Source organism: Acomys minous, assembly GCF_964271855.1.
Source record: "Acomys minous genome assembly, chromosome: 3".
NCBI classification, from domain to species: Eukaryota; Metazoa; Chordata; class Mammalia; order Rodentia; family Muridae; genus Acomys; species Acomys minous.
The window spans coordinates 4,171,608-4,196,953 of record NC_140485.1 but is presented as its reverse complement, the minus strand read 5'-3'; the positions used below and the strand labels follow the sequence as shown (position 1 = coordinate 4,196,953).

The window sequence follows — 25,346 nt, the reverse complement described above, 5'->3', positions numbered from 1 at the left end:
ATCTAGAAATTGCATGAAAAGAAAGCAGTGTAGGCGCAGCAACATAGTGTGTACTTTATTAACACGCACAAGGCTTCACTCACCAACACCTGCCCCAAGGATATGTTAAATAATACATATCATAAAATGAATCATACATTACTAAATATTTATCAGAATAAGCAACTGTGTTCATTGTTCCGATTATATAAATACAACCAAAGAGACCGTGAGTAGCAAGGTCTGACCCAGAGCTGCTTCAAGAAGGGCAGCTGAGGAGGAAGGAGATGGAATGTGGAGACGTTACAGGACACGGTGGAAGGCAGAGCTAATAAGCACACCCACGGGTAGGAGAGAAGGGAGGAACAGAGGGGAGAAAATGCTTCACGACACAGTGATGTTTACCTAGAACCGGAAAGGCCGAGCTTCTGCAGCTGAGAGGTGTGCAGAGCGTATCCCTAAGGAGGCAAGGAACACATCAGAGTGGAATTTAAAGACACTGAAGACAGTGGGCGCAGTGGCGCACACACACCTGTGATCCCAGCACTTGGGAGGCAGAGGCAGGCGGATCTCTGTGAGTTCCAGGCCAGCCTGGTCTACAAAGTGAGTCCAGGACAGTCAAGTCTACACAGAGAAACCCTATCTCAAACAAACAACAACAAAACCCAAAACAAAACCGAACAACAACAACAACAAAGACACTGAAAATAAGGCTGGCTCTCAAGAGCTTCCAGGTTACTGAAACATACCACATTGACTCGATGCTCCTCAACAGTGATGCTTGGCTTAGGGGGCCAACAAGACATTTTCAAAGTATGAGAGAACTGTAACTAGGATGCTAGAACCTTCTAGAACCTTCTAACTCATCAAAGTGTTTCTGAACAGAGGGGATGTGAAAGCAAACATGGACAAACCTATGACACCATCACCACAGCATCCCTCTGGTAGGCACCCAGACATGCAGAGAACAGACATGGGTTGTCACCCAGAAGAAACAGCTGGACGTTGCTTGGAGTGTTACAGGAACAGAAAAGGAAGACAGAAGCAGGGTGGTAGGGGAGAGGGTGACAGGGATGAAGTTAAAGAGGAGGCGTGGCCAGAGCATGGGGCCACGTGAGTCACAAGGATTTCTTCTAAGAATAACTGGTGAGAAGCTGTAGGGTCTGGAAATTTGTAGATCAGGAAGTTTGGAGGAATTTCTCTTCTTAGTAGATCACCTTCCAACCATGTGAAAGCGACCAGTAGGGGGCAGTAGTCACCGCACTGTTCCAACCAGAAAGCCCCACTGTGGTGGTTGCAGAGAGTATGTGTAAGGAAGGGAAGGATTGGAGAAGGTGGCTTGGCTCAGGTGGGTGCCAAGGGATGTGGTAAAGAGATTCGTTATATATTCTGTAGGGAGAACAGGCCAATGCTACTGATGTGGTTATGAACCAAAGAAAAGAAGAAAATTAAGATTAGTGTTAAAGGAGCTTGAAGGAGAAACCGTTTGGAGAGAAAACATTAAAACAGAAGCACTGAAGTCTGAAAAGAGAAAGAGGAAGAAAAGAAAAAAAAAAACAAACAAACAAAGGGAAAAGTATAGCCTAACGTAGAGGCCAGCAAAGAGCGTATATGTGTGTGTGCATGAGTGTGTGTATCCCAGGGAGTTTAACTGAAGTTACTTACAGGCATATGGGCAACTTATTGGTGGCTACACCTCTGAGGAAAGTGTCTCTTCCTCCCTCAGCAACCACTAACTGCTTACAGATGGTCAGGGAGGGGTGGGCCTCATAAGGCCCTCTGGCCTTCTTGATGAAAGGTCCAGTCTTGTGTGGGCCTTGTCAGTAATGGTTTTATAAAGAGCCAAATAATGATACCTGAACCTTTGTGGTTTTTAACGTACACTGTATAATTCCTCGTGTGTGGTAAAGCCATTGAGTGAAATGATTGCCCTTGTAAAATGTTATGGTTTCCAAGAGGACCAGGGCATCATTCCTTTAGTATAACAAAATGTTGAAGTAATTATACAACCAATTACTCTAGAGGTTTCAAAGATGGAGAGTGGTGGGGTTTTGTTTGTTTATTTGTTTGTTTGTTTGTTTTTCTGGACCTATGATGAGGTGGGGTATCAGGGCAAGAACAAAACCATTCACTCATCCCCACAGGACTCAGAAGAAAACAAGTCTCAGACTCCCCTTTGAGCGCATTCTTGCAGTGATTTAGAGTCTCACTATTCTCCATCTCCTGAGGGTTCTAGAACCCATTTCCCCACATGTTCCTAGGAAGCCCAAGACTCCAAATATGAGTCCTTGGTGGAAATATTCAAATCCTTTCCAAATAACACCGCCACAGTGAAGTGAATGTCTATAGGGCTTTGAAAAGCAATTATGTCAGTGATATTGCTGTGTAACAAATGACTCTTAAATTTAGTGGCTTAAAACAGCCATTGTTCTTTTTTTTTTTTTTTTTTTTTTTTGGTCATTATGTAGGTTTGAAGGGCTCAATTGGTAGTTCTTCTACACAAAGTGGTGGCAGCTGAAGCCACTGGGGTAGCCAAAATCAGCTGGAAGTCTGGACCCAAGATGGTTGAGCACTTGGATGGGTGGCTGGAGACTGTCCCAGGCTCGCTTTCCACACAGTGCCCCACCGTTCAGGAGCCTGTCTCTGTTAGTGGCTTCTCTCATCACTATGACAGAATACATGGCAAACAGAGCTTAGAGAAGGAAGAGTTAATTTGGCTGATGGTTCAAGAAGGAATCCAATCCACCACAGCAGGAGAGGCATGGTAGTAGACACATGACATAGCTGGTCACACTGAATCCTCAGTCAGGAACAGAGAGAGATGAATGCTAGTGCTCGACTCACTTCCATCATTTTCTTTTTTTCTTTTTTTTTTTTTTTTTTATTCAGTCTGGGACCCCAGGCCACGGACTTGCGCCACCCAATCAGGGAGGGTCCTCTCCCCTGTTGAACATAAATCACTCTCTCAGATACACTTAGGTGTTTCCTAGGTGATTAGTTCTAAAGTGGAGACCAACCATCATAATATCTCAAGATTCTTGGCTGGCATTGGGCCCATGAAACACACAACAGGGACACATAAACTTAAAATCCTAAAGCCACAGTTACACTTTTTCCAATTCCTTTGGTCAAACAAGTCAGACGATTGGACTAGACAGGCACGTGGAGGGAAAAGCAAACTGGCCTGTCAGTGGGAAAAGTGACAGCCAGGCACACACAGGGATGGAAGACTCCTCAAGGCCACTGTCACAGTCCACCACAGAAAATAAGAATTTCACACAATTTGTGTTTAAAGAGATTAGAAAAAAATTTCTCAGAAACACAAACACAGTACATCCTGCTAGGGAAAATTATTTTCAGTTATGGTCTAATGAAACAGCAAAACATCATACACGTCAAAGACATGACATGAATGCTCTGTGAGTGAAAACTAAAACAAGTTTAAACAGACTTAAATCAAACTGTAATAGAATCAGTATGTGGAGACGGAAAACCGGTTCTTGAAAGATGAGTCATATCGCCTAAAAATAATGATTCACTAATGGAATTTGTGTGCAAAAGCTTAGTGTACATAAAGAAAGACTAGATAGACTATGAAGGCTGCCCCTGGGTAAGCAGTGGGCCTGCGAGCAACTAAACTCCTACAGCAGCAGATTGTATTTTTATTTCAGTGGTCATGGTCTGCAAACCAAGTGAAGATAACCAAGGCTCTATTTCCCATTCCCTCAAGATTAACCCCATTTCCATACTCAGGTGTCAGGCAAAAACCCTCAGTGGTTAAGCGCATTGGCTACTCTTCTGGAGGACCCCGTTGGATTCTCAGCACACATACAGCAATTCACAACCACCTGCAACCCTGGTGCCAGCGGATCCCATGCCCCCTTCTGGCCGCTGAGGACACCAGGTTCACACTGGTGTGCAGGCATACACTCATCCACATAAAATAATAAATAACAATAACAATTTCTAAAACACTCGTCCACATAAAATAATAAAAAGATAATCACAAAGTATGTTCCTTCTGCAGGATTCATCTAGCATAAACTGACTCAGAGAACTTCAAGATAGGACAGACAGATTTAATCAGGTGGCTATAAATATGAAAGCAGGGATCATATGAGCCCTGACCAACGATAACTCAACATCATTGGGGCAAAAGAGAAATATTACCTTGGTGATTAATACAATCCACAACCCATAGTAAAGTCATGGTACACAGAAATCAAGTATGCACTGTGTCCCAAAAAATAAAAATGCCAGGATGCATGCAGGCAGTTGAAAGTCAAAGGGAAAAAAATGTCAGAATATATTGAACAGAGTTCCAGGGACCCTCACGTCTCTGCCTCCTCAGTGGTGGGACTCAGTTCTCCTCCTTGGATGACAAACCCTTTACTTTCCAGCCCGGTGTTTTGAGACAGGTTTTTACTATGTAGCCTTGGCTGACCTAGAACTAACTCTCTCTCTCTCTGTCTCTCTCTCTGTCTCTGTCTCTCTCCCTCCCTCCTCTCTCTCTCTCTCTCTCTCTCTCTCTCTCTCTCTCTCTCTCTCTCTCTCTCTCTCTCGTTAGCCTGGACCCCCTGCCACTGCCTCCTAAGTGCTGGGCTTAGAGATGTGGGCAGCCACACCTGGCTCTAACTTGGGTAGTTGTAAGGGAAACAGCTACTTCCTGGAATAATGTCCATCTTCTCCTGAGGGTGTACCCCACAAGTACACAGATAATTAAACAAATAATTACATTGTTATTATTTTTCAGCTTTAACAAACTTTTTTTCCAGGCATTTTTTACCCTGAGCTCCACCCCTCTCAACACACACACACACACACACACACACACACACACACACACACACACACTCATCTTTTCTTTCCCTGCTATAGAGGGAAAAGAAACAGTGTTGTGGTGTCAGCCTGGACAGTGCTAGATCCAGTGCTGCTTGGTCAAGTCCTGGGGAAACCAACTTCATTAGAAATGACATGTTTGCTAGCTGGTCCCCTGACAACAGTGACCTCAGAGTATACACTGACAGAAATAGCCATTCCAGCCCACAGGGCCCCTGGGGAGGTCAAACCTGCCAAACAGGAATGCCTGAGAGGGACTAAGATTAGGCAGCACACTGCTCCATCCCTGGGGCCTTCCACTTCTGAGACTCATCCGATATCTCTTCCTCTCTCTACCCCCAACCCCCTCAGAGTTTGGACAGGCGCTCCAACAGAACACAGTGTAGTCAGGGTTGTAACTGGAGCCCAAGCGCTTACAGTGGTGTTTAGGATGTAGCACTGTCGGGGAAGTCTTGTCCTCTCTTCCCTCTGAAACTTCAGCCACGTGGACCCACAAAATTTTACCAGTGATAAACATGCTAATGAGAAAACGCATAGTTATTTACTAATGTACAGAGCCATGAGCCATGTGCCAAGTGCAAGACTCAAAACAGGGGGAGGGGAAGGCAGTGGAATCTAAAACAGCACTCTTAGCCAGTCAAGACTGAGGCTTGAGGTCCCTGTAAAGGCGGCAGAAGAGAGCTAAAGGCACCCGACTGATAGTCATCAGAAAGCCCCTCTAGGCCAGGTGTCACCTGGTCTGTCTGCCAGTGAAAAACTCCTTTGCAAACTACTCTATACCTTCGTTACAGTTGCAGGTCCCCCCACAAAACACAGCTTTTCAGAGCCATCCCCATCTGCAGCCCCTTAGAAGGGCCATCTCGAAATACACTAAAGAAGTATATGCTGGCTGCGGCCCATTTAAATTCCCTCCGTAGAGACTCCGTAGATGGATCCCGACACTAAAACATATTTTCCAGATTGAGGGAAGAGTAAGACAAAGTGAACCCCAATTTTCTGAAGAGGGCTGACAAGGTGGGTCTACGAAGCAGTGGCCGGAGAACTTTGTAAGAGGGTAAGCAGAAAGAAAAGGATGGAGGCCGGCGCTGACCTGGGCCCAGGGAACTATTAGTGTTCCCTTCGAAATCGGTGGATCCCACCTGCCTCTCCCAGGGCTGTGAGCCTGCTCTGTGGCACCTGCCTCCCTCTGGCCAGTTTCCTTCCCAGCTTCGACAGCGGGGCGGGGCGGGGCGGGAGGGGGGAGTTCCAGCTGCGTCAGATCTTACAATCCAATGCCCAAATCCACGTGAAAGAATCCATCACCCGCCTCAGAGCCTCTGCCAGCGACACGACATCTCCCTCACTCTTTTTACTCAGCTCCCTCTCACCACGCCCCCAAGCCCATTTCATTCTACAACCTGGGCCAGACACGAGGGCTCCAGCCATCCAAGTTCGTTTTCTTCATCGATGATCTGCTCTAACGTCCCAGTAAGTTGCCTGTGGTGTGCGCGGCTTGGCTTCCCTTCCGCCAGCCCACCCTTAGCCCTCGGCATTTCATAGCCGTCAGAGCAAGGAAGATGATTTATTCTCTACCGTATCTCAAGCACACAGCCGGCTGCATAGCTGCTACTAAATTATTAAACCGGGGACTTGGCACACAAAGAGAAGCACAGTCTGTGGCTTGGGCTTTGCTGGTGCTGGGCCGATGGTACTGAGTGATATATACTTTTTTCCCCCTTAGAATTCTGCTTTCACAAGCAACCATTCTCTGCCGTAGGTGGGAAGTAAACAACAACAACAAAGATAAGGTCTCTATTCCTTTTCCAATTCAGAGCAAAACACGGATCTCTTTGTACAGCCTTGAGGTTCCCTTTGTGACACCGGCCACTTTGGTAACTCACAGGACCACTGCCTCCGGCACTGCCCCCTCCCTTCCTCCCTGTTAGGTATTCTGCCAGGTTTGGACTTTGGAGTGCAGGGCCAACACCATCCCGCCTCCCTGCGGCTCGTGCTGTGGAGACTAGCACAATGGCAAACCCCAGGCTGGGAACCGTGCCCCAGCCTCTCGCAGCTGGACTTCTCCAGTCCGCGCGGCCCCTTTCCCGGATCCGAAGTCGGTCTTAGGGGAAGTGCGTGCAGACGTCCGAGGAAGAAAGGAGAAACCTCCCAGAAACAAACTCTGGCAGTGGAGGGGGAGCGCAGAAGGAACGGGGTGGAGCGGAGAGGGTCAGGGGGGGTCCAGCCAAGTTTGCTCCGGGTTAGGTAAACTTTTCGATTCCCATTCCAAACGCCCCAGCTTGAGAGTTCCTGGTAACCCAGTTAATGCCCAAGGGTGGGCGGGACCAGGGGTCGCGCAGGCGCCTTGTTCTTCACCTCAGACGAGCTCACCCGGACCGGGTCCTAGAGAAGCTGGGAGGGGGGCGGGGGATCCCGGAGGAGGAGATCTTCAGAGGAGCAGGGCGGAGGCAGACACAAAGCTTTTCCTTCCCCCACTTCTTCCTCCTCACCCCCCACCCCCCGCAACCACGCCCCTCCGCCCCTGGCCTCCTCTTTCTCCATCTGGGCCGGGAATCCTAGCCCCACTTGGTCACCGACCCGCCGGTCGCCCCTGCCTCTGGGATCTGCACCAAATGCTTTGAGGTAAGGGGTGGCAGCAGCGGAGACCCCATCTCAAGTGGGAAGAACCAGGTACCAAGCGCGAGGTGCCCCACTGCCGTGCTGTCGCTTGAGATTAGAAAGAAAGAGCCAACCAGCTGGCGTCCTCAGCGGTCCTAGGGGACCAATGGGGGAGGGAGCAATGGGGAGTCAGGACGCTAGGACTTGAGGCTAGGTGACATTCTGGGGTTGGATCCAGGGAAGATCATGGGGTGTCCTCGGCTGACCTTTGCAGGGGTTGGGTAATGGGCAGTCGCCGAGGGTGCGGGCTGGATGCCTGGTGGTGCAGGTGCGTGTGCGCGTGCACCAGAGCTGGAAGGTGGGGACCTTTGTTGAGTTCTACCTGTGGCGCCGCCTGCCTTGTGTCACGTTCGCCTGCGCTAGCCAACCAGACCCCAAGTCCCTGTGCTCCGGTGCGTAGCACACGCTGTGATCCGCCTCTTTCTCCCTACAGTGGAGCAGAGGGGTCAGCAAGTCCCTGAGTCCCTGGCAGCAGGGCGCGTGGACCATCGCAGTGATTGAGGGCGGCACGCAGCTGGCAGTGCAGGAGGAGTTCTGGGTTCCAGCTGGGAAGGGACAGGGCCATTTCCCCACTTGAAGGCCTAGGGGGTTCCCCTCTGGGCCAGTACTCCACGCTTAGCTGGAGCGTGGTGCATACCCCCTTGCGATGGCAACTCTCTTCGACGGGGGCCAGGGAATTGTAGGGTTTGCAGAAGTTCAGCTGGAAAGCAGATGACGTGCTGCCAAGAAATACAAGGCAAGGTCGGCCTTTGGGCCTTGAGAGGCGCCTCTCTTCTCAGAGCCCTGGAGTCCCTGGGGCTTTCCTAGTTCCGCAGGAGAGGCCACAAGCAGCCTCTGCACAGTGCAGTCTTGCAGAGCTTGGACGCGTTGTGGTTTCTTAGGAACATGGTGGGTCCACCAACAAGACTTTGTAAATATTGAAGCAAAAGTAAACACTTGGCCACGCTCAGAAACTAAGATAAATAGTAACTTCCACACTGTGCTTTTTAAAAAAGAAACTTGTTTTTAAAAGGTCCGTGGTGCACAAAATGTCGACATTTTTAAATAAATACAGGCAATGGTTGTTTTGTTGGGGCATGACTGTTCAGAGGAAGCAATGCCCCCATGGATCCCTGCTCTGTGGTTTATGAGGGTTGACGGTGGCACGCATCAGATTGGGCAGCTGGGGCTTTCTGCAGAGTCATGTTTATCCACTGCCGAACTTTATTGACCTTTCCCCTAGTTCGGGCTGGGGAGGACGTTTTGATAAGGGCACAGAGGGGCGCATTTTCCCTCCTGCTCTGAATCTTCATATTTGTGCTTTCACCTCCTTAGGGGACATCTGGCTTTGCACGGTCTGGGACATCAAGGAACCTTAATATTTAGGACTTGGGAAGAGGGGTGTTGACAGGACCTTCTGGGTTGGGGGTTTGTTCTAGGTCAGTGGGAGTGGGGCGCGCGCATCATAGAAAACAGCCAGCTACCCAGAATCCCCTCGTGTACAAACAGGTTCTCAGAGTACTGAGATCCTTCCAGGGTACGTGAGAGATGACACCTCTACTGTTCTGAGTGTGAATGGAGTCTGCAGGCTCGTATGTTTGAATGTGTGGTCTCCAATTGGTGGAACTATTTAGGAAGGATTAGGAGGAGGTGTGGCCCCATTGGAGGAGGTATGTCACTGTGGCCTAGAGGTGGCCTTTGAGGTTTCAGAAGTTAGGCTATTCCCGGCCAGTGTGCCTCTGCTTTCTGTTTGTGAATCAGCAGGTGAGCTCTCAGCTGCTGTTCTAGCACCATGCCTGCCTGCCTGCTGCCTTGCTCCCAGAATTTTGGTGATGGAGTCCTAGCCCTCTGGAATAATTTGCCTTGGCCATGGTGTTTTATCACAGCAATAGAAAGGCGACCAAGACACCACCCCAGCAGCCCCCACTCTCCTCTAAGGGCACCCTCCCCAGTGCCTCTCCAAAGTCAAGGTCCATGCCTACTGCAAAGAATTGTTCTGCTCTCTGAGGCCATCTTCCTCCTCTCCTTGGAGACAGACACATCCCTTCCTTGATCAGCCCCCATCCTTGAGCCTATTCTTCAGGTACATCCCATAACATGACAGGGAGATGTACTGCCCAACCCCTGCTGGTCTAGCCAGCCTGTCTAATGATCTTTCAAGGGTCTTAATGGTTTCAATAAGGAAGGTTCCCTGCCTTCCTCCTCCTCTGCCTGGTGAGGCACTTAGCATCACTGACACTAGAAGTGTGTGTGTGTGTGTGTGTGTGTGTGTGTGTGTGTGAGAGAGAGAGAGAGGGGGGGGTCATACCAATGAATATGCCATAAACTGTACTTGTCCACTGTCAATGAGCTTCCCAAAGTCTCACCCTAACCCTTGTGACTTGCCACTGGAGGGGTGTAGAGTGCATGAGTGGGGGAGTGAGCCGAGCATCCCTTTGTTAAAGCATTGTGGGGGTGTTGGGGGATAATCTGATGTGTTTTGATGCTAATTACTGCTTGCTGTCTGACCCACCTTTTGCTTAATAAAAAGCCATCCCACCTGGCAGGGCAGGAGATAGTTGGGTCTAGGAGAGAAAGAGAGGAGTTCTGGGAAGAAGAAAAGACTGTCAGGAGGAGAGAAGAGAGAGACCTAAAGTAAAGAGAGGAAGGCCGCCATGGGTTAGCTGCAGGAGAATCCAGGCCAGTATTTGGGATTATGGATGGGAGGTAGCTTGATAGAAGTTATTAGAAGCAGATGGCGTGGGATTGAGGCAGGGATCCCATGCCCGTCCCACTATGGGAGGTAGTTTAGAGGATTGATATCTGCCCTGCCCCAGGTTAACTAAGGCTATTTTAAAATATAACAAGTGTCTGTGTCTTGATTGATCGTTAACCAGGCCTACAGGTAATACACATAATTTAAAAAACAATAGGGGAATGCACAGCAGGATGTATACCTTAGGATGGTAGTGGCTCTGAAGAAAGCAGATTGTGTTTTCACAGATCTTCGTTTTTATAGCTAGTAACCCAGTTGGTTCCCATACACTCCAAATCACATTTTTTTTGCAGAAGAGGACATGGAGGCCGAGAGGTCAAAGCGCCAATGGAAGCCAGCCCCCAGGTCCAACTGAACCCCAGGGGATTTGCCCAGACTGCAACAGGTAGCCCAGAGCAGGAGATTCACTAGAGGGACAATGTCATTGATAACCTAATGGGATTATCTAAATGCTAACGGGGACTCTAGGATGACACCATGATGTGGCATATTTGCCAGCCCTTATGTGGTGACAGGGGATCTTTCTCCTTGTACAGCTTCCAGAAAAGGCGTTCCCAGGAGTCTCCCTGGGGAGATGTTCCTTACTGAACTCAAAACCTGCTGTCCACTTTGCCAGTTTCCAAATTCCATCCAGTGTTCACGGTGTTGAGAAGAATGCACCATTTGGATATCAGGAGACGGTAGGAACCCACCCGTCATGGTAGCTATTGTTTTATCTGCTCTGTACTGGTTGGTGGGAGGCAGTTCCCAGGGTTGCGTTGGATCTGAGGCTCTGGAGCTGCCTGGAAGCTTCAGCCGTTAGACTTCCCAGCTCTAAGTGCTCCCAAATGCAGCTGTGCCGAATTAACCACTTTCTCACGGCTTATGACGTTCCAGGGATTTAGAGTCTGTGACGGTAGGTGAAGGCGTGGTGGCTGGAGCCGGAAGCTGAGGGCTTGCACCTTGAGCCTTAAGCATAAAACAGAGAGCATGACCTCAACTCTGGCAGAGGTCTTTAAACTCTCAATGCTGACCTGTGACATACTTTCTCCAACAGTGCCACACCTCTTGAGCCTCCCCAAGCACCTGAGAGACTATAAGGGACACCTGCTTCAAAAACCAACAGCTGTGCATATGAGCTGGACAGCCCAGGGTTCTTATACTAACAGGATATTCTTTTGAGGTGCTGGAGATGAACCAGGACCACACACACACACACACACACCACACATACACACACATACACACACATACACACACGTACACACACATATGCACACATCCACACACACCACACACCACACATACACACACATATGCACGCACACACACACACACCCCACACATACACACACATATACACACATATGCACACATCCACACACACCACACATCCACACACCACACATACACACACACATATACACACACCACACACACACATACACACACATATGCACGCACATACGCACGCACACACACAAAGCAAGTGCTTATTATTGATCCCCTATTCAGTCAGAAAGCGTTGTTTCATTGAGGCTTATCCAGTCCCTGAGCAGGAAGATATTCCCACTACCTGAGTCTGCAGTTCACATACCTCTTGCTCACATGGTTTTTTTTTAAGGTGTCACTGCCTGGTTTTAAGGATGTGAAAGTAGTAGCAGCCATTCTGCGGGCAGAGTTCTGACCTGGAATTGAGGGTTCCCCGCAGCTGGTCCTCACCTAGGACAAGCAGCCCTCAGTTCCTGAAAACCTGTTCTTTGAGACCAGGGGTTTCTAAATCAGAGTCTGCACTTCTCTTGGGGAGCGTTCAAAGACTTATAAGCCCTGACTATTCAGCCTTCATTACAACTGGAGAGACGTGAAGAGGGAATGCAGATTCAGAGGAGACCCATGGGCCGATACCATGGGAAAGACGGATATGGTGGTCTTTCTATGTCTCCAGTACTGAGCGCTGCCACTTACCTTCAACGTGTGTTAAGAGTGACTTTTCGTGTGTGTTCAGGAGGGTGGCATCACCCCACTTGTCAAGAGCAAGAAAGAGCTTCCCTGTCTGAGGGGGTGGGGTACCAAGATGAGGTGAGGAAGCGAGTGAAAGGATAGACTCATCAGCTAGGCTTATGGATGTGTGTTGGAATGTGGTGCATGTGCTCACAGCGTGTATACAGGCACGTGTTTGTATGTTCTTGGATGTGTGACCAGGGAGCATGGTAGGGACACTGAATGTGTAACACCCACCCTCTACTCCTCACCCCCTACCCCCATGCCCCCAGTCCCTACCCCCTGCAGCACTAGGAGTTGAGCCCAGGCCCTTGAGTTATAGGCCAGTGTTGTAACACTGATTCAGCGGCAGCCTGTTTGTACTCTTGTTTTGAAGTTGGTTCTCACTAAGTTGCCTGGGCTGGCCTTAAATTCACCATCCCACCTTAACCTCTCAGTGCTGGGATTGTAGACCTATGCCCCAGAATATGTGGCTTTTGGTATGGTTTTTAAACTGTTGTGTTCTCTTCCACCCTCTTCCCGGGAGGCAGAGGCAGGCAGATCTTTGTGAGTTCGAGGCCAGCCTGGTCTACAAAGTTGAGTCCAGGACAGCCAGGGCTGTTACACAGTGAAACCATGTCTCAAAAAACAAAACAAACAAAAATTGAGTGAATGTGTGTGTGTGTGTGTGTGTGTGTGTGTATGTATGTGTGTGTGTAGGTCACTTCCTTTGAGACAGAATCTTTCATTGCCGGGCGGGCAATTCACCACTTAAGCAAGATCAGCTGGCCCAGGAGCCCTAGGGACCCTCCTGTCTGTCTTCCCAGAACTGGGATTATAAGAATCAGCTACTGCTCCTGGCATCTTTACTTGTATCCTGGAGGTCAATCTCAGGTCCTGGTGCTCGCAGGGTGCTGTGTTACTGACTGAGCAATCCTTCCAGCCCTACTCCTCTGAGATAAAGAACCTGTATATCACCTAGCTGTTACAGAAACGGTCAGTGAGCAGGAGGGAGCACAGGCGTTACTTGGACACCGTGAGTCACCGGGGCACAGTCAGTTGAGGAATTTAGCCAGTATGAAACTCCAGGTCAAAGTCGAGTGCTAGAAGCTCATACCTAAGATGTGTGTGTGGAAAAAGAGCCTAGAGCCTGTGCTGATGACAAAGCAGGCAACGCCGAGCATTGAGCCTGCTAGTTACCTGCATCTGCAGTGACTGGTTAAGGCCCAGGCTCTCCCTGGTGAGACATTTTTAATATCCTCCAGAAGTGTGGAGAGTCTGGAGAAGGAACCACACACACATTAGTAGGGCCAGCAGCGAAAGGCCTCCAGTATATCATTTTATAGTGAGTGGTTGATTATACAACACTTTTTATTCCACAGCAGAAATGTCTGTCAACTTCCTAGTAGTTTGGCCAAAGTTTACACATAGCTATTTTATGGAAGAGGCCAAGAAAATAAAGTTAGATCATGTTTTAAGATGAGGCCATGGCCAATCCAGTCTGTGCCAGGGAGCCTGCTTGTCACCACCAATCTATTGTTTCAAGACTCTCTGCCTGCCGCTCAGGCTGACGGACTCTGGCTGGAAATCCCTGATTCAGTTTTCTGGTATATGTTGTGTTTTGTTAAAACCACCTGTAAGAGTGACACAAATGATATTGATGAGCTTTAAGTATCTGAATGGGAAGCAAACTCTAGAATTATTCTGATTTCCGCTGTGAGCTTAGGTCTGATGATGGTCTGGCCAAGTAACAGTGTGTAACCCTGCAGTTGCCTGCAATCTCAGATTCTGTGTCATTTTTTTAAGTTCAGACTGGGAAACTTTTGTTATTATACTTTTTTTTTTTTCCGAGAGAGGGTTTCTCTGTGTAGCACTGACTGTCCTGGACTCCCTTTGTAGACCAAGCTGGCCTCGAACTCACAGCAATCCGCCTGCCTCTGCCTTCCGAGTTCTGGGATTAAAGGCGTGCACCACCACTCCCGGCCCGTTATTATACTTTTTAATGAATGAAGTCTTCATACTTACATTCCTGGAGTTGTTATGGTTCAAGTCTGGGCCCTGGAAGCCCCAGAAGCCTCGGCTTCACCGCCGACCCTCAGCAAGCCCGTTAAAGAGACAAATAGTAGTGAAAATCGGAGAACAAGGGTTTGTTTAAGGTGGTCACTTTGGGAAGAGAAACAAAGAAGTCCAGTGACTCCCAAGTCTGTCTTCACTGACGCGTCTAAGCCTCAAAGACTAGAAAGCGGGATGCAGAACTGCACAGGCATGGTGAGGGGCTGGTCCAGCCCTTGATGCCCGCCACTGTCTCCGCTCCAGTCTCCCCTGCAGGGTGATGTGGAAAGTAGTCAGGCTGGATAAGGTCTCGAGGTCCTCCTCGGCCTGGCCCTAAAACTGTATCCCTTCCCCTTCTCCAGCTTGAGATTCCTAGGGAAATTCCTGAATTCTGAACTCAAATTCTGAATTTCAGGAGTCAATGACAGAGATCTTGTTTTCATTAGTCGGCAAGCAACAGGGTTGGGATGTGTGGGGAGTGGGGCGATAGAAGGCTTCTTGCTCTTGGTTAGACCGATGCGTAAGGACAATGCTCCGCCCTGTGGACACCAAGACCTGCCTGATGGGTTTGTGATCCCAAAGCCTTTGCAGGGAAGGAGAGGAAAGGATTTGCACCCAAGGAGACTGCAGACAGGAGGGCACCCCTCCCAGTCTGGCACAGGAGTTTCATTTAGAGTGGCTTCCATGAAGTGTCTTGGCTCCCCATCAAGGTCGTACTGAGGTCTGGTGTGTGAGGTATCTCCCTGTTTTTCTCCCATGTTGAGTACCTTCCTGGCCATCTGTCCGTACGATGCCTTCTCCTATTCTTCCTATATTCTGGGATTCTTGTTTTAACAAATGGTGTATACCCAGTATCATAGACAGGTTTTCTTCAGGGCATCTCATATTGCAATTATACCTAAGGCATTTTGCCATTATCTTTCTCCAAACAGTTTATGGAGTAACTTTATACTATGCTAGTGATGTAAACAAGACAGGAACCCCTCTACCGTTTAATATGTAACAAGATTCCTTTATTTTATTTTATTTATTTTATTATTATTATTATTTTTTTTTTTTTTTTTGCAGTTCTGCAACTTCATTTGACATTCATCAGGTTAATTCTCATCCACATTGACTGTCTGTAGATTTTTGAGTGTAGTAACAGGCACATAAGTTATCAATGTGTAGACCTTTTGTGGTGAATCCTCATCTTTATTACATTTTCTGGACATTCTCAGATGCGATAGGGAACATTCCTTACTCCTTTGGCCCAGATAACTCTATTGAGCCCGGCATCTATGTGCACATCTGGAGTCCTCATCTCATTCATAGGAAATCTCCGAATTTCTCTGAGTGCCCGAGGAGTACGCTTCTTGAATCCCACTCCACGGATGTGCTTGTGAATGTTGATGGTGTGTCCCGGGTCACCACTCGCTGATGGCGGAAAGGCCCATTTCTTCTGGCCACCCTTCTTTGTGGGAGCCATTCTGCCTGGGCCCAAGCTGGAAAGGGAGTTCCCTTTCTTAAGATTCTGTTTCTATGGGACTCTGAGGCTGGAGGGAGTCTTTTCAAAGAGCAAAGCTAAGAGAGGGTAGGTTCAGAGTGGGTTCCTAGACCTCTCTTATTCAAGAGCAATGTGACTTGGTACAAAAGGGAAGTAGTTCATCCTGTCCTGAGGATCCAAGAACTATCACGGTAGAAGATGTCTAAGATGGTGGATGGATTCACTGGCTTTTTAGTTCAACAGCAGACAGGTTCCAGGCAGGACTGGTAAGCATGCGGAATGAAGGCAGGAAGGCGGCGTGTGGTGCCGGGGGAGGAAGACGCAGCCGAGCAGGGCCCTGCCTGGAAGCGGCCTCCAGCTGGCCTCTGGGAAGCATGGAGAAAGATAAAGGGGATGTGTGCCAGGCCTCTGAGGTTTCCAGGCCAGGAAGGGAGGCAGCAACTTATATGTGCATGATAAACAGAGGGCGGTGTTGGGCAACATCCTTCCCTGAACAGTAGATACACACAATCCTTCTGGGAAGTGGATTCTAGTCTCTGGGGCTCTGTTTTCATTATTGTTACATATTTATTACATGGGAAGGAGGTGGATGTCTGCGAAAGAACAGTCTAATTCACAAACTGATACTCAGAGTCCTGTAGATGTGTGTGTGTGTGTGTGTGTGTGTGTGTGTGTGTTTGTGTGTTTAAAGTTACATTTGAAGAAGTAGCCTTCTTTATGTAGAAAAAGTTTGTGAAAGTTTCTGTCTTAACTGGTTCTCTAGGAGTAGGCTCCGAGGTGAGAACAGGCTGGGGATGGTCCTATGAGCAGAGAAACAGGGAGAGGAGAAAAGGAGCTTCCTGGCAAAAGAAGCCTGGCAAGGGTGCCCAGCGAGCAAACTACACAGAGGGAAACCTGGTTCTGTGCCGCAGGAAAGTTCTGGAAACTGTAGGCCCACGAGAGCAGCCAGAGCAGAGGCAACTTACTGGAGTGCTCATACATTTGCATCCCTCAGACTTTGGCTGAGGGCAGCACCAAGCTCTTGGGCTCTCTTCTACGGATGGGCAAAGCGAGTCCTGCAGTAGGAGGACCATTCTCCATCAGAGATGTGCAGCAAATATATACAGGACTTGACAGAGGGTGTGTGGGCTAACCACTGCAGCACCTGCTGTCAAGGGCAGGTAGGCTGACCACAGCAGCGCCTGCTGTCAAGGGCCTGTGGGCTGACCACTGCAGCGCCTGCTGTCAAGGGCCCGTGGGCTGACCACTGCAGCACCTGCTGTCAAGGGCCCGTGGGCTGACCACTGCAGCACCTGCTGTCAAGGGCACCTGGGCTGACCACTGCAGCGCCTGCTGTCAAGGGCACCTGGGCTGACCACTGCAGCACCTGCTGTCAAGGGCACCTGGGCTGACCACTGCAGCGCCTGCTGTCAAGGGCCTGTGGGCTGACCACTGCAGCACCTGCTGTCAAGGGCACCTGGGCTGACCACTGCAGCACCTGCTGTCAAGGGCACCTGGGCTGACCACTGCAGCACCTGCTGTCAAGGGCACCTAGGCTGACCACTGCAGCACCTGCTGTCAAGGGCACCTGGGCTGACCACTGCAGCACCTGCTGTCAAGGGCACCTGGGCTGACCACTGCAGCACCTGCTGTCAAGGGCACCTGGGCTGACCACTGCAGCGCCTGCTGTCAAGGGCACCTGGGCTGACCACTGCAGCACCTGCTGTCAAGGGCACCTGGGCTGACCACTGCAGCACCTGCTGTCAAGGGCATGTAGGTTGGGCACTACAGTGCCTGCCATTACCAAAAGTTCTTAGGGTCAGAATTTGGGTTCTGGCAATACTAAAGAGACAGATACTAGTGAAAAGCAGAGAAGCTAGATCTGCTCATTGTGGCTGCTTTGGGAAGAGGAACCATGAAGTCCGTAGACCACCCACCCATCCATCTTCAGCCGTGACGTAAGACTCACATCTAAATAGACTAACAAGAGGTGTGTTCAAGCAGACCTGGTCAAGGTGTGGCCGCACCTGTCATTGTCACGGCAGTCGTCTCTCTTGCAGGGTAGTGTGACAAGTTAGAATTGTGTGGAGTTTCTCCCTGGCAGAGGAGTGCCTCCTCCAGCTGCACCCTTCTTCAGGTGTGCGAGATTCCTGGAGAAGTTTCTTGGGGTGCACTGTTTTCAGTAGTGGGATAGCTAACGGGAAGGGTGGAAGTGTCTCTTCTCTTTGTATATCGTTATTACTGCAGGGTCCTGCCAGCATCTACGCTGTCTGGCTTTAGCCTTGTTTAACGGGACAGGATGGGCTTACCAATCGTTCTCGTTTCTTCTGACTGACCATCTGCTTGTGCAAGGAGACCTTCCTCCTAGCAGCTGTCTGTTGCTGTGACAACCTGAGAGAATCAACTTACGGGAGAAAAGGGTTCTCTTGGCTTACAGTTTCAAGGCTCTGAGCCATGATTGGTTGGCCCCACCATTTAGGGTTGGGGCAAAGCAGTACTCAAACTGTAAAGCAAAGCTGCTCCCCTTGTAGAAGGCAGAAGAAGAAGAAAGTGTGTGTGTGTGTGTGTGTGTGTGTGTGTGTGTGTGTGTGTGTGTTGAGCACAGCCTGAGGTTGAGGCTATAGCTGGCGATCCAATACTCCATTTGAGGAGTTAACCTCTGTGGCCTGACTCCTAAAGCTTCCAGTGCCTCCTTGTAGCACCAGGGGCTAGGAATATAACCATTAGTACATTGGCCTTGGGGGCAGTGAGGAGTCACCTGGTCATTAGTACATAGGCCTTGGGGGGTAGTAAAGATCCAGACCATGACAACACAGATGGCTTCCTGGTGCCTGAGTGGTTACACAGGCCAGCCAGAGACTAATCTTTCTAGGCTCCATTTGTTTCTGGCAAATCGGTTATAAATTTTTATCCCTTTAGTGCAATTATTATATGTATTAATCCACTCCATATAATGAGATGCCTATAGATATGCAATATCCTCTTAGGGAACAGTTTCTGTTTGGTTTAGTTTTTTTTTTTTTAATTGATTTACTTTGTGTATCTGCATGTAGGAATGTGAAGATTGACTTGGGGAAGTTGGTTCTGTTCTTCCACCATGTGGGGCCTAGGGATTGAGTGGGTTGTTAAGGCTGGTGGCACGTGCCTTCTCCCTGCTGAGCGGCACACAGGCCTTTTCTTAAAGGGTGAGGATGATGGTGGTGGTAAGGAGAGGGAGGGGGAGCATGGGGGAGGGAGCATGGGGGAGGGGGAGGATGGGGGAGGGGGAGCATGGGGGAGGGGGAGGATGGTGGAGGGAGCATGGGGGAGGGGGAGCATGGGGGAGGGGGAGGATGGGGGAGGGGGAGGATGGGGGAGGGGGAGCATGGGGGAGGGGGAGGATGGGGGAGGGGGCATGGGGGAGGGGGAGGATGGGGGAGGGGGAGGATGGGGGAGGGGGAGGATGGGGGAGGGGGAGGATGGGGGAGGGGGAGCATGGGGGAGGGGGAGGATGGGGGAGGGGGAGGATGGGGGAGGGGGCATGGGGGAGGGGGATGATGGGGGAGGGGGAGGATGGGGGAGGGGGAGGATGGGGGAGGGGGAGGATGGGGGAAGGGGTGCAGGGGGGAGGGGGAGCAGGGGGAGGGGGAGGATGGGGGAGGGGGAGGATGATGGAGGGGGAGGATGGGGGAAGGGGTGCAGGGGGGAGGGGGAGCAGGGGGAGGGGGAGGATCATCACGGTGACCATGATTTGCACTGAAGATCAGATGCACATACCAAGCAAGTGTTCTACCACTGGGCCACACCCCAGCTCTCCATTTCTATTTTTATTGGCTCCATCGTCCCTGAAACTTAACTGATGAGGCATAAGACAGAGGTGTTGAGAACTTTAGACCTAGGATATCAGAGAACATAAAGATCAGGAGGACTTTCTAATCAGGCCGAGGCACTGGCAGCACACACCTTCACGCCCAGGCCAGTTCCTGCCACGGCCTTACTCCACGCAATCGCAGGAGCCCCTAAGTCTGTGTTTGCTTTCCCGCCTCCATCCTGTTCCCCTTCTCATCTCTGATTGGCTAACATGAGCCAGATACGCCCATTGCTTTAAAGTGACCAATCACTGGAGGTTTCAGCACGTTGTTACCAAGGGATTTTGATTGACCGGAAGAGTGTACCAGAATAAACTATTAATAAGAATTTTATGCCTCTTCTGTTCAGAGCCTGCAGCAGCTCTTGGAGTAGTACTTCAGACACAGAGGGCAGAATACCATGGTAGAACACAGAGTCAGATGAGATTTGACTTCCAAGGGCAGGACCACAATAAGGTATACAGTTAGGGCTGTTGACGTAGTGTAGAGCTCTGTCGCTTCCTCATTCCCCAGCCACGGTGGGGTTTTTGTTTGTTTGTTTTGTTTTGTTTTGTTTACTTAATTTAAGAATCAAGAAGCCATATAAGTAGTAATTGGAAAATTAAGAAAACTAGCAACAACGGGGAAAGCGTGTTGATAGCACAGGAGACTAGGCTGGCGACTGCAGCTGCTGCTTCCTCAGCCACGGTCCACTGGCATCGTTCAGATGGTTAGCTATTTTTTTTTTCCATGAAAGTACGAAAAGCTTCCAGGAAAAGTGTTCTCGGGTCTTCCACAGAAAGAGTCTGGCTAGACCCCAAGACTTCGTATTTTTGCAGGGATTCTGTTCTGATTGTAGGGAGAAGTGCTGGGAACAAGCCAGGGCTTTGCGCCCGCTGCCTGTTCACCCCACCACTGAGCTACACTCCCAACTTCAAGATTGTATTTGTTTTTGCTATTGTTGTGTGTTTGAGATAGGCTCTTGCTATGCAGTATGCAGGCTGGCCTTGCTCCTAATCCTCCTGTCTCAGCTTCCTGAGGGCTGGGACTTTGCAGTGTGTACCATCGCACCGGGCCGTGGTGTTTTTTGTCTGCTGAGGGGCTTTTTTGCAGTGCTGAGCATTAAATCTTAAGGCTTCACACAAGCTAAGTGAGTGCTGTCCTCCAGAGCTAAAGCCCTAGCCCTTGGTCATTTAATAAAACAGACATTCCAGAAGCAGAAATAAACATTTTGAACGTTTTACTAACTGAGGGTAGCACCAGTGTGTAATCAGCTATGTGATTAGACGGCATTATAATCTAACCAAGCTGCCTTGGAGGGAACTGCTTGTGTTGTTTTTTGGTTTTGGGGTGTTTTTGTTTTTGTTTTTGTTTGAGACAGGGTCTCACTATGTAGCCTTGGGTGGCCTGGAACTCACTGTGTAGATAGATACCTACCTCTCCTTCCTGAGTGCTGGGACTGAGTGCATGCTCATCTGAGGTGACTGGCGTGTGTGTGTGTGTGTGTGTGTGTGTGTGTGTGTGTGTGTGTGTATGTACATACTAGGGAAATTGTCCAAACTGTGATACAATTTTATTTTGAAATCTTAATATTCTGTATTAGTTACTTGCCTAATGGTACCAAATACCACACAAAAGCAGCTTAAGGAAGGGAAGGAGGGTGGGAAGGGAGGGAGGGAGAGAAGGAAGGAGGGAGGGAGGGAGGGCAGGAGGGAAAGAGTAAGGGAAGGAAGAAGGAAGGGAGGGGAGGGAGGGAGGGAAGAAGGGAGGAAAGGAGGGGAGGGAGGGAGGGCTTTCTACCGCTCACAGTTCCAGGGGATGACATCAGGAGGAGGGTCAGGAAGTGAGGAGCCACACTGTGTCCATAGTTAGGAAGCAGGAAGACAAATGCTAACACTCAGCAACCTTTCTCTTTTCTTTTCTTTTTTTTTTTTTTTTTTTTTTTTTTTTTTTTTGGTTTTTCAAGACAGGGTTTCTCTGTGTAGCCTTGGCTGTTCTGGACTCACTTTGTAGTCCAGGCTGGCCTCGAACTCAGAGCGATCCGCCTGCCTCTGCCTCCCGGGTGCTGGGATTAAAGGTGTGCACCACCACCGCCCGGCCATTTTCTGTGCTGCTCTGGACCCCAACACATGGAATGGTGCCACTCGCCTGCAGGGTTATCATCATTTTATCCTGACTCCTCTTGCTTAAGCACCCCCCACCCCACCACCCCACTGCAGCCCCCACTCCCCACCCCACCCCACCCCCCGTTGCCTTCCGCCCTTTTTGCTCTTGCTTCATTGAGCAGCAAAAAGTCATTTAGAGCAGCATCCCTGTCAATCACTAAGATTTGCATGCAGACCTGTGCTCCGCCTCCCTCATTCCAGATAGTTGGGAAATTAGTGTTCCTGGCTGGGGACCAGGGCTTTCCTGCAGCAATTGTCATTCTCTTTCCTGATTCACGAGTCCCTTACCATCTTCAGTCAGGGAAAAAAAAAAATCCCAATTTAGTATCATCCGTCTTTATAGAAATTTCTATTGGCGTGACATCTACGTACCTCCTGCTTTCCCAACTTTGTTTTCTGCCCTAGCTTGCCACAGGAAGGTCTGTGCCCAGCTGCTGTCTCCCAAGGCCTTTCTGGCCATCCTTTGGAGCTCAGCTCCAGTTGGAATGCCATGCCTGAAATGACCCATCAGGACCATCAATGACTTCCTTGCAGTTAACCCTAGCTATGAGGATTTTTTTGTTCTCACCTCATTCGGTTTTCTAAAGAGGAACTCATGTGGGAGCCCCTTTAAACACTCAGCCCTATGTGAGTGCCAGGGTTGTAGGGCACAAAGCTGGCCTTGGAGCCATGTAGGGTCCCACGACACATCACGTGAGGTAGATGTGCCACTGAGAAGCACTTCACAATCCCAAGTAGAAGATGCAACAGTTGAGAGTACTTAGCGCATCGCACGGGCTTGTCTCTCTCCTCAGGCCTTCTCAGCTCAGAGTGCTAACAAATCCATAAAGCGGCTACGTTCTGTGTGATCCCTACGGCACATGAAAATAGTTGTATTTTCCCTCTTTTTCTCAGACTGTAGAAATCCAAGCACAGAGAGGTAGAGACGTTTATGTACAGTTGAAAAGTTAAAAAAGAAAAAAGAGGCAGGTCTCCAGTTCACTTCTCACCTGTCAACGTGAGAGCCTGTGCTCTCAGCAATGGCTATCATGTCTGTGGAACACCTCTTTGTATAAGGAATACCTGAGACTGCCAGAATCTGGGAGAGGGGACAGGAACCCGTTCTTCCCGGGCATCTTTAGAAAAGTACTGCCCTGCTGACATCCTCATTTGTAGCGTATTTCCAGAACCGTCAGACAGTAAACTTCTCAAGTTTCGCTTGCGGTCTTTGTTCCACAGCCCTTGTCTCTGGTGGACAACAGTGTGGGTGGTTCTTGACCACTGGACAGTAACGGCTACTCATTAGCCTAGCGACTGGTTTCCATAATTGCCTCTTGATGTTTGGCGCAGGTTAGTGTCCCCGGAGGTGTCACAGCCGAGTGAGCTAGAACTTCTCTCTGCTGCTGTGCCTCAGCTGTGCTAGGGGGCAAATTGTCATATCTGGGAGATCAGTAGAACTTTTCGATTCCTGCTAATACATTGACTCTGATAATGAACAGTGTCAAATCATATCACAGATTGTGAGGATGAAAACAAGCAAAAAAAAAATAATTCAGTGTTGATGTACTATAAAATAGTGTAAAGTTCCTGAGCCTGGTGGACATAAGCCTGCCCTCTAATTTGTAACTACGGATATCCCTCCATGTTCGCAAAAGACTATAGGTCGTGTGCAAGATCACAGATGCCTGTTATAAGAACCACTCTGAGCATGGGTGCGTGTAGTGGGGTCCGTCCTAAGCGGGGCATAACCCGTGCACTATCTTATTAAATACTTTCCTTTTAAGATGGGCGCTCTTTCTTATACCACACTGTGAAAGCAGATTTGGACACTAGGCAGCTTACCATGTTAACAAGAGGTAGACTAGGGCCTGGGCCTGGTTCTGTCCATTGGCAGAGCCTAAATACCTCAGTGCCGAGTCGTGGCACTTCTGGAAGTCGGTGGAAGGAACACCTCCAACCCTCGGTCCTCAGTTGGTCACCCACATGTGAGACTGCCTTTGGGAGCCTCTTCCCCCAGGGGCTGCCTGACCTTCCAGCTCTTCCCCAGGTGAAACCTTAGGGAAACACCTAGGAAATTCAGGTCTATGGTTTCTCTCTGAAATAGAAATACTAGTAGTTTTGCAATGTTTATAGCTGATAGAGGCGTTTACAGACATCCTTAGCCTCAGGCCTTTGCCCTAGAGTCTACCGTTCACTTCTGCAGCTGCAGGAGTTCCCTCATGTGTATGATTTCACGTTGCACAATTCTAGTTCCCTATAATCTGAGGATGCTATATGGAAAATTCCAGAAACCATTCTTAAGTTTTTACTTGCACATATTTCTGAAATGTCACATGTCCTGTTCTGTCCTACCATGGACGCGTATCACCCTTAGTCCTCTAAAAGCCTTCTTGGTCATAGACTAACTGTAGCCTTCCCAGTATATCATCATAGTGTTCTGTGTTATCTTAATTAGTCATTATTGGTAGGCTCTTACTGTGCCTGATATTTAAGTTAATTTTTGCTATATAAAGAGGAGATGAGGATTGTCCTAGCTGTCCCTGGTTCTTGTGTGGGCCCTTGAACTGGATCTAGGAACTCATTTACTTCAAGAGTTGATTTGCAGGAGACAAACATGTGGCCTTTCTCAATTGTGAATGTTTACAGGGCCTTTCAGATGAGAGTGAAGTCCAGAGCAGTGGCTAGACCAAGAGCAGTTAACGTGTGGAAGAATGGGGAGGCGGGTGGGTACCTCTCTGGATTAGACTAGTAAGTAGTTCTAGGGCTGCTAGACATGAGGGAGACGGGATAGAAGATCAGGGTTAGGAGCTGGGTGTGGTGGCGCACACCTGTAATCCCAGCACTCTGGGAGGCAGACGCCAGTGAATTGCTGTGAGTTTGAGTCCAGCTTGGTCTACAAAGTGAGTGTAGAACAGGCAAAGCTATACAGAGGAAACCCTGTATCAATACCTCCCCCTCCCCCCAAGGGGGAAGAGAGAGAGAGAGAGAGAGAGAGAGAGAGAGAGAGAGAGAGAGAGAGAGAGAGAATCAGGGTTGGCTCAGGTTTGTTTGTTTGTTTTTGTTTATTTAGGGTCATTGTACCCATCGCCAGCCACAGGCCTGGGATGCTCAAGGCGGCTTCCCTGCCTGGGCCGGGAGAAAGGATGCGCTTCCACCAAAGACTCTTTATGGTTTGCTGTAAAGGAAAGGACAGGCCAGATGGCCCTATCTTTAATCATAGTGCCTTGATGCTTTTAGCTTCAAATAATCAATATACCAATTTGGCCTTTTCTGAGGTCACACTACTTAACCCCTTCTGGCATGCAGGAACCCCTCAGACTGTGGGGACTTGGCTGTTCCCTGTGGCTTCAGGAATTCCCTCTGATAAAAGGCAGTGTGTGCGGTGGATGAAAGGGTAGGGCCTGGTCCTTTGGGAGTCTGTCAGGGAAGGGGAGTGTTTTATTCTGGCTTCTGTCTCTATTCTCAGTGGAAGGTAGGTTGGTGTTAAAAGGCCTGAGCTCCTTGGGAGGGCGTGGGGGTGGGGGGGGCGTCCTGGAGATCCCATTCCAGTCTGAGGAATCCCTTTTATCCCCCATCCCACCAGGCCTCTGCTTCCTGCCACTTGCCCTGTTGGCCTCTGTGGGGCGGGGCGGGGCGGGGGGGGCCATTAGGGGGGATGGGGGGAGGATGAGAGCCTGGCGTCTGACTGGGGA

The 25,346-nt window shown here is 49.4% G+C and overlaps 1 protein-coding gene across 2 annotated transcripts in view; it reads left to right on the top strand.

Annotated features, from left to right (window-relative positions):
- The first annotated feature begins 7,291 nt into the window (after positions 1-7,291).
- Positions 7,292-25,346, top strand: part of RIN2 (Ras and Rab interactor 2) — a 233,823-nt gene continuing 215,768 nt past the window's right edge. Inside the window, exon 1 of one of the 2 annotated variants that reach the window (XM_084777856.1) lies at positions 7,292-7,437. The gene's annotated coding sequence lies outside the window, so the exon portion shown is untranslated. The remainder of the gene's footprint in view (positions 7,438-25,346) is intronic. The other variant, XM_084777851.1, reaches the window with a different exon arrangement.